The sequence below is a fragment of the Rhinoderma darwinii genome, chromosome 3 (assembly GCF_050947455.1).
Source record: "Rhinoderma darwinii isolate aRhiDar2 chromosome 3, aRhiDar2.hap1, whole genome shotgun sequence".
NCBI classification, from domain to species: Eukaryota; Metazoa; Chordata; class Amphibia; order Anura; family Rhinodermatidae; genus Rhinoderma; species Rhinoderma darwinii.
Genome location: NC_134689.1, coordinates 247,398,836 through 247,408,232, shown reverse-complemented (window position 1 = coordinate 247,408,232; position 9,397 = coordinate 247,398,836).

Sequence of the window (9,397 nt, the reverse complement as noted above, 5' to 3'; positions counted from 1 at the left end):
TTTCGGGTCATTGTCGTGCTGGAAGACCCAGCCACGAGCCATTTTTAATGTCCTGGTGGAGGGAAGGAGGTTGTCACTCAGGATTTGACAGTACATGGCTCCATCCATTCTCCCATTGATGCGGTGAAGTAGTCCTGTGCCCTTAGCAGAGAAACACCCCCAAAACAGAATGTTTCCACCTCCATGCTTGACAGTGGGGACGGTGTTCTTTGGGTCATAGGCAGCATTTCTCTTCCTCCAAAAACGGCGAGTTGAGTTAATGCCAAAGAGCTCAATTTCAGTCTCATCTGACCACAGCACCTTCTCCCAATCACTCTCAGAATCTTCCAGATGTTCATTTGCAAACTTCAGACGGGCCTGTACATGTGCCTTCTTGAGCAGGGGAACCTTGCGGGCACTGCAGGATTTTAATCCATTACGGCGTAATGTGTTACCAATGGTTTTCTTGGTGAATGTGGTCCCAGCTGCCTTGAGATCATTAACAAGTTCCCCGAGTGTAGTTTTCGGCTGAGCTCTCACCTTCCTCAGGATCAAGGATACCCCACGAGGTGAGATTTTGCATGGAGCCCCAGATCGATGTCGATTGACAGTCATTTTGTATGTCTTCCATTTTCTTACTATTGTACCAACAGTTGTCTCCTTCTCACCCAGCGTCTTACTTATGGTTTTGTAGCCCATTCCAGCCTTGTGCAGGTCTATGATCTTGTCCCTGACATCCTTAGAAAGCTCTTTGGTCTTGCCCATGTTGTAGAGGTTAGAGTCAGACTGATTAATTGAGTCTGTGGGCAGGAGTCTTTTATACAGGTGACCATGTAAGACAGATGTCTTTAATGCAGGCACCAAGTTGATTTGGAGCGTGTAACTGGTCTGGAGGAGGCTGAACTCTTAATGGTTGGTAGGGGATCAAATACTTATTTCTCTGTGCACAATGCAAATAAATATATATAATTTTGACTATGTGATTTTCTGGATTTTTTTTATATAATCTATCTCTCACTAGTAAAATTAACCTAGCCTAAAAATTCTAGACTGTTCATGTCTTGGACAGTAGGCAAACTTATAAAATCAGCAAGGGATCAAATACTTATTTCCTTCACTGTAGATAGATAGAACCAAAATCATAGGTCAGGTGGTATTATTAAAAATAGTCATTGACTGCCTGTGTTAATACAGCCATTCCAGGGAGCAGACAGCGTCACACCTCATTTGGTGCATCTTTGGCTGTCCATGCATTATAAAGTAAAATCTAGATTTTCGCTATAATTTACGCCAGCCTCTGTGAATTACAACTGACACCTGGCACTAATGGCTGGGATCAGAGTTTACTCCGATCTCCGCCGTTTAAGAACATAGATGGCGTGGTCAATAGGGATCGGGGCATGTTAGAAAGAGGGGTGCAGCCAAGTGTTGCCGATGGTTGTCATGGCAGCCTGGGGGCCTAATAAAGGCCCTCAGGTTTGCCATCTGTCAGCTCCTATTAAACGCCTTATAGAGTCAGTAAATAGCACAATACTCTGCAATACATATGTATTACAGTGTATTGTACCAATGATCAAATGCTTGTTTTAAGAAACCAAGGGGGACTAAAAAAAGAACAGTTAAATAAGGACATGTTCACATCAGCGCTTTCTTCCGTTTAGGATTTCCGTTCATCTGTTCCGTCAGAGGAACAGATGAATAGAAAGCCAAATGGAAAGCATCGCTTCTGTTTGTATCACCATTGATTTCAATGGTATTTTTTTTGTTTCAATTGGTTTCTGTTTGCCTGTGTTCGGACAAGTTATCAGTTTTTTTACGGGAGCAAAAATGCTGCCAACTACACTATTGTTTACGTGAAAAAAACGGAAACTTAGCGGAACGGAGGCATACTGAAACCAACTGAACAATACCATTGAAATAAATGGTGATGCAGACGGAAGCGATGCTTTCCGTTTGGCTTTCTGTTCATCTGTTCTTCTGACGGAACAGATGAACGGAAATCCTAAACGGAATCCAGCACTGATGTGAACAGACCGTAAAAGTTTTAATGATGTATGAAAAATCAAATATATTAAAAGTTCAAAAATAAACCCTTTTTCCCCTAAAGTAATGAAAAATAAAAAAGTAAACCTAATTGGTATCGCCGTGTCCATAAAAGTTCAAACTATTAAAATATCACTGTATTTAACCTGATGAGTGAACGGCGTAAGAAAAAAATAATCACAATTCTAGAATTGCTGTTTTTTGGTCACTTTGCTTCTAAAACAATGGAATATAAAGTGATCAAAAATGCGTATGCACCCCAAAATGATACCAATAAAAACTACAGCTCAGCCCGCGAAAAAGAAGCCTTCACACTGCTCCATCGACAGAAAAATAAAAAAAGTTATGGGTCTCACCATAAAAAAAATTATATAAATTTGGTATCGCCGTTATTGTATTGACCAGCAAAATAAAGTTAACTTCTTATTTTTAGACTCCACTCACTGTGAATGTCGTAACAACAAAACCTAAAGAACAATGGGGGAGTCGCAGTTCTTTTTCAATTTCGACCCAAAACTTATTTTGTTTCAGTTACCCAGTTTATTATATGGTACTTAAAATTGTGACTTTAAAACCTACAACTCATCCCACAAAAACAAGCCCTCACTAGGTTAACGAAAAAATAAACAAGTTATGGCTTTTGTAAGGCTGGGAGGAAAAAATATAAATGGAAAAAAAGAAAAATGGCTGTGACACCAAGTGGTTAATCATTGAATTCAGGTATTTCATTCAGTCCCATTGCCACAGGTGTATAAAATCCTGCACCTAGCCATGCAGTCTGGCTTTTTTAAACATTTGTGAAAGAATGGGTCGTTCTAAAGAGATCACTGAATTAGAGCGTGGTTCTGTAATAGGATGCCATCGTTCGTGAAGTGTATTCCCTCCTAGATATTCCACGATCAACTGTAAGTAGTGTTACTGCAAAGTGGAAACGTTTAGAAACCACAGCAACTCGGACCACGTTAAGTTACAGAGCAGGACAGAAGAGTGCTGAGGTACATAGTGCATAAAAGTCACCAGCTGACTCAATACATGCACAGTACCAATCTTTCTCTGGCATTAACATCCGCACAAAAACTTGTTCCCCGGAGCTCCATGGCATGGCCTAGCAGCTGCATGCAAGCCTTACATCACAGCAAGCAAGCACAATGCCAAGCATCGGATGGAGTGGTGTAAAGCAGCCGCCACTGGACTCTGGAGCAGTGGAAATGTGTTCTGTGCAGTGATGAATCACTCTTCTTTGTGGCAACTGTAAAGTTTGGTGGAGGAGGGATAATGCTATGGGGTTGTTTTCAGGGGTTGGCCTAGGCCCCTTAGTCTGCACAGAGCCCTGACCTCAACCCCATATAACACCTTTGGAATGAACTAGAACGAACATTACGAGCCAGGCCGTCTCGTCCAACATCAATGTCTGACCTCACAAATGATCTTTTGGATGAATAGGCAAAAAGTCAATGACATACTCCAAAAACATGTAGATAGCCTTTTATATTTTTTCCTCCCAGCCTTCCCAGAAGAGTGGAAGCTGTTTTAACTGCAAAGGGGTAACAACTCCATATGGATTTAGAAATGGGATGTCATAAAAGTTCCTGTAGGTGTAATGTGTAGGTGTCCTAATACTTCTATACATATAGTGTATATAGCGGACCAATAACCATGAGTTCACTATATTCTTTGTAATCGGCTAATAAACAGCTTAATATTTTTTATGCCATTTGGTATAATAGCTCAGAGAACCTGTCAATATGCTGCCCTTGAGGGTGTTGCCTCACAACATATATACGATCTGGCCAAAAGTATGTGGAAACTGACTTTCAAACCTATATGCCCATATACCCTCTGGCCTTTCCGCAAGATTTTAGAGTGTCAGGCACTGATGTTGGATAAGGAAGATCTGGCTCGAAAATCAGCGTTCCATTGAGCCAGGAGTTTTGTGATGGGATTAAGGACAAAGCTCTGTGCAGGTCACTCGAGTGATCCACACCAAAATCACCCAACCATGTCTTTATGGATCTTGCTTATTGCACAGGGGCAAAATCATACTGGAACAGGAAAGGGCCACAAAGTTGGAAGCATACAATTGTCTAAAATGTCTTTGTATGCTGTAGAATTACCATTACCCTTCAACGAAAAAAGGGTTATGCCAATCTGGTAGGTAGCGCTCTCCTGGCATCAACCAAACCCAGATTTTGTGCCCTTAGACTGCTAGTCGGTGAAACGTAATTCATGCCTCCAGAGAACACGTTTGCACTGCTCCAGACTATAGTGGTGGTGTTCTTTACACTATTTCAGCCAACGCTTGGCATTGCGCATGGTGATCTTAGTCCTGTGTGCAGCTACTTGACAATGGAAACCCGTTTCATTAAGCTCCTGACACACAGTTCTTGTGCTGATATCACTTCCAGAAGCAGTTTAGAACTGCTTAGTGAGTTAAATGAGTTATACAACAGAGGATAGGCGATTTTTACGTACCACACTCCTCAACACTCTGCTCTTTGTGAGTTTGCATCGTATTTTGCTTTGCGGCTGAACTGTTATCACACCTAAATGCTTCAACTTCCCAATAACAGTACCTATAGTTGACCGGGGCAGATGTAGTAGATCAGAAATTTCCCAAACTGCTTTGAGGCAAAGGTGGAATCCTATGACAGTGCAATGTTTAAATTCACTGAGCTCTTTAGTACAACACATACTACTTACAATCTACCAATATTTGTCTATGGGGATTGTATGGCTATGTGCTTGAGTTTATGAACCTGTTTGCAATGGGTGTAGCGGAAACAATTAGGAGGGGTATCCACATACTTTTTGACCTTATAGTGTATAATAGTGCCATCATGCAAATCTAATAGTATAAACCTACATAAAACCTCAACAAGCGAAAGAAAAAAAGGGTTCCCCACAATACAATACAATACAATACAATACAATACAATACAAGGGTTAACAGAACAACCCAAGCTCAAAATAGCGTAACCACCCCATACAAGACCCCACCACTAATGCATCAAAAGAGCAAAAATGCAACAATGTAAAGTGCACAGTTACCAGATAATATCAATGCATAAATATAGGTACATAAATGAATGCCAACTAGTAGTATATATTCATAATCACAGATACTAGATAGAATAGAATCTGACACCTAACCAAATAATGGCAGGGCAGACAACCAGAGGGATTTTAGAGAAACATACCCGAAGTCATGTTGGAGAAAGGAGGGAATGGCCGTATGAGATGTAGCAAAAGACCGCCTTGATGCGTGTTTCACCTGAGACCGGCTTCGTCAGGAGTCTAACTATACTAAAACACCAGGGGTTTATATAGGAATTCTATAAACACCAAATAACTGTCTTCTGTGAGTGATATGCAAATCGGCGCTCTGTCAGGTTGTTCAGTGAACCCTTAGGTATTTTAACATCTTACCTAACTGATATTTTCTCCGTATATGACTTTTTTTTATCAGTTTTTTCTATATATATTTTTTGATACCATGTATTGTTGATATTTATCATGTAATAAAGATTTCTATATTTTTTACAATACTTGGGAGTTGTCACGATCTGTGGGTATATGGACCCACTGGGCTGTACCGCCATAGCGAGATAGCATCTGGCCAAAAGAGTACCAAGTCAATATATAAATAGTCAAAGCACAAGGGTACCTGTAGTGGTTCAGACAGTAGCAACGGCTAGGCAAAGACGGGACCTTGACAGCAGACACCAGACGTGGTGTAACACAGCAGGCGGAATTGGTGGCACAACACTACTCCAACAGGTTTAAAGCACAGGAGCAAATAGCATGGGATATAGGGTACAGGTAGCAGGGCACGGGAACAACGGGAACAGGATAACACTAAGGGACCATTTGCAAGACTAACATAGGAAAACACAACAATGCTCAGGCAATGAGCAAAGGGGCAGGGTCCTTCTTATAGTCCAGGGTGATCATGAGCTAATTAATGATAATTCCCATGTGCGCGTGCTGGCCTTTTAAGGCCGGGCATGAGCGTTCGCATGCACCATATGGGACACAGCGGACTGGAGCGGAAGTGAGCGCTGGCGTCTCCTGGGGAGGAGATGCGGGCCAGCGCTCACAGATCTAAGGCTGCGGCCGTCGGGGGATGAGTAATCCCCACGGTTCGCGGCCATGGACACTACAGGAGTTATATATATTTATTTGGGTGCTTTGTTCCCTGTGCCTTTTGCTTATAGGTTAACCCCTTAATGACCAGCCTATTTTAGACCTTAATGACCAGGCTATTTTTTACGTTTTTCCATCGTCTCATTCCAAGAGCTATAACTCTTTTATTTTAGCGTCAACATAGCTGTATAGGGTCTTGTTTTTTGCGGGACAAGTTCTATTTTTTAAAAGCACCATTTTGAGGTACATATTATTTATTGATTAACTTTTATTAACTTTTTTTGGGGGGGGATAGAAAAAAATCTGACATTTCGCCACACTTTTTTGCATCCTAAATCTACGCCGTTTACCGTGTGGTATAAATAACACAATAAGTTTATTCAGCGGGTTGTTACGATTGCAACGATACCAAATTTGTATCGTTTTTGTATGTTTTACTACTTTTACACAGTAAAAACGCTTTTTTTTCAAAATTATTTGTTTTTGTGTCTCCATATTTGAAGAGCCGTAACGTTTTTATTTTTTGGCCGATGCAGTTGTAAGAGGGCTTTTTTTTGCGGGAAGACTTGTAGTTTTTATTGGTACCATTTTGGAGTAGATGCGACTTTTTGATCACTTTTTAATCACATTTTTTTAAAGTCAGGATTCACAGAAAACAGCAATTTTTCCGTCGTTTTTTATTTCTTTTTTTACGGCGTTCACCGTGAGGGTTAAGTAATGTAATAGCTTTATAGTCGGGGTCGTTACGGACGCGGCGATACCAAATATGTGTAACTTTTTAACTTTATTTTGGTTTTTTAATAGTAAAGCATTTTGTAAGGGGAAAATCTGGGTTTTTCATTTTTTTTTCACATTTTTTTTTTATTAACTTTATTAAACTTTTTTTTTTACATTTTTACTTGTCCCACTAGGGGACTTCACTATGCGATCCTCCGATCGCTATTATAATACACTGCAATACTTTTGTATTGCAGTGTATTATGCCTGTCCGTTTAAAACGGACAGGCATCTGCTAGGTCATGCCTCCGGCATGATCTAGCAGGCAGTCGCTCCAGGCAGACCTGGGGGACTTTATTAGGCCCCCGGCTGCCATGGGAGACACAGACACTCGGCGATCTTATCGCCGGGTGTCGGTGGGATGAGAGGGAGCTCCCTCCCTCTCTCCAAAACCACTCAGATGCGGTGCTCGCTATTGAGCGCCGCATCTGAGGGGTTAAACGGGTGAGATCGATACTAATATCGATCTCACCCGGCAGAGCAGGGACGCCCCCAGCCCTCAGCTGCCTCTGGCAGCGGAGATCAGGGAGATTTGACAGCTCCCTGCTCTGTTTACTTATTCCGATGCCGCGACGTAAAAAGTCTATGGCATCGGAATAAGGCCCGTTAGTGACCGATGTAAAAAGACTATGGGCCGGTCACTAACGGGTTAAAGATCAAAATCTGTGGCACTCTGCAGGTTGTCTGGGTGCTATGGGTAGGGTTTCCACCCCATCAATATTTAAGAGGTAAACTCAAGCACTCCTTAGGTCAATATGCAAAAAAAAAATTATTTGAGTAAGGCAATATGAAGAGATAACTGTAACGTTTCGGCCACAATCTGGCCTTTGTCAAACTCTATTGCCGCTGGTCAATAGAAATTTTTTTATTTCTTAAGAATGACGCTTATGGAATAGAGTAACTTGTACCATGGAGACACGCATACCCATGGTACAAGTTACCCTATTCCATAAGCGTCATTCTCAAGTGATAAAAATTTTTCTATTGACCAGCGGCAATAGAGTTTGATAAAGGTCGTATTGTGGCTGAAACGTTACAGTTATTTCTTCATATTGCCTTACTCAATTAGATCTATTTTTGCATATTGACCTAAGGAGTGATTGAGTTTACCTTTTTGCTTATAGGTTGTCTGCAAATATAATAGTAGCCATAGCATCCACATAATACCAACCATACAGTCAATAAAATAGTAACAACCGCATTCGCCATAGTAAATAACATCAAACTTCTCACTTTCACCCAGGCTGCTACAAGCAGGGTTGAGGTGGTCTGTGTCATTAGAACTTACTACCTCATCAGTCTGTAGAAATACACAGTCGAGTCACATTATTATGACCACCTCCTACTTTCGACGTCAGCAGCGCGTAGCCCATCAAGCAACTGATGTGTTGTGGCTGGCTTGGTGGGTAAGGTGTGAGATAGACTGTCTGAACACATATCACTTGTTGTTGCCATGGGTAAAAGGGGCGATTTATCAGAGTTGCAAAAAGGGATAATTATTGGCTTTCGGGCCAAGGTTGGCAGTATTTCTCAAACAGCGCAGTTTGTGAACTGTTCACGTGCTGCTGGGGTGAAAGTGCATCGTGAGTGGACAAATGGCACCATTGGGAATAACCAACGTCGAAACTGCAGAGCACCACGTACCATTGATGTGAGAGGTGAACATTGGCTACGAAGGTGCGAGAGGGCCGAACGACACGCTACAGTGGAGAAGCTCACCGTGAAAATCAACCAGGGGGCTACCAGAAGTGTATCTAAAACAACAGTTCAGCAAACCCTACTGCGTATGGAGCCCTGAAGCAGACAAATGGTCACTGCTCCTATGCTTACAAAAGTGCATTAAAAAAAAAGGCTCCAATTTGCAAGGCAGCATGGAATTAGACCACCAATGATTGGCAAAGAGTTGCCTTCTCTGATGAGGCACGTTTTCTGTTTCATTGAACGGATGTTGGCGAGTCAAGCCAGAAACATCAGAGAACAAACACCCTGCAACCATTGCTGGAAGAACACAAGCTGGTGGCGGCAGCGTTATGGTCTGGGGAATTTTTTCATGGCATTCTCTGGGCCCACTCATCCATTTGGAGGGCACTATGAAACAATTTGGGTATGAATCCATCGTTGCAGGTCACGTCCACCCATACAAGCTGTTTGTCTTCCCGGGGCAGATTGATTCTTCCAGCAAGACAATGCGACATTTCACACGGCTAGTAATGTCCGACAGTGGTTGGAAGAGCACGACAAGACTTCCAAGTACTTCCCTGGCCCCCTAATTTGCCAGACTTGAACCCAATTGAGCATTTGTGGGACCACCTCGATCGTCTTGTTCTCTCTATGGATCCTCCCCCCACGCACCCTCCAGCAAATGTGGGATGCACTGCAGTCAGCATGGCGCCAGATACCTGAGGCAACCTATCAGCACCTTATTGAGTCACTCCCAGCCCGTCTAGCTGCTGTC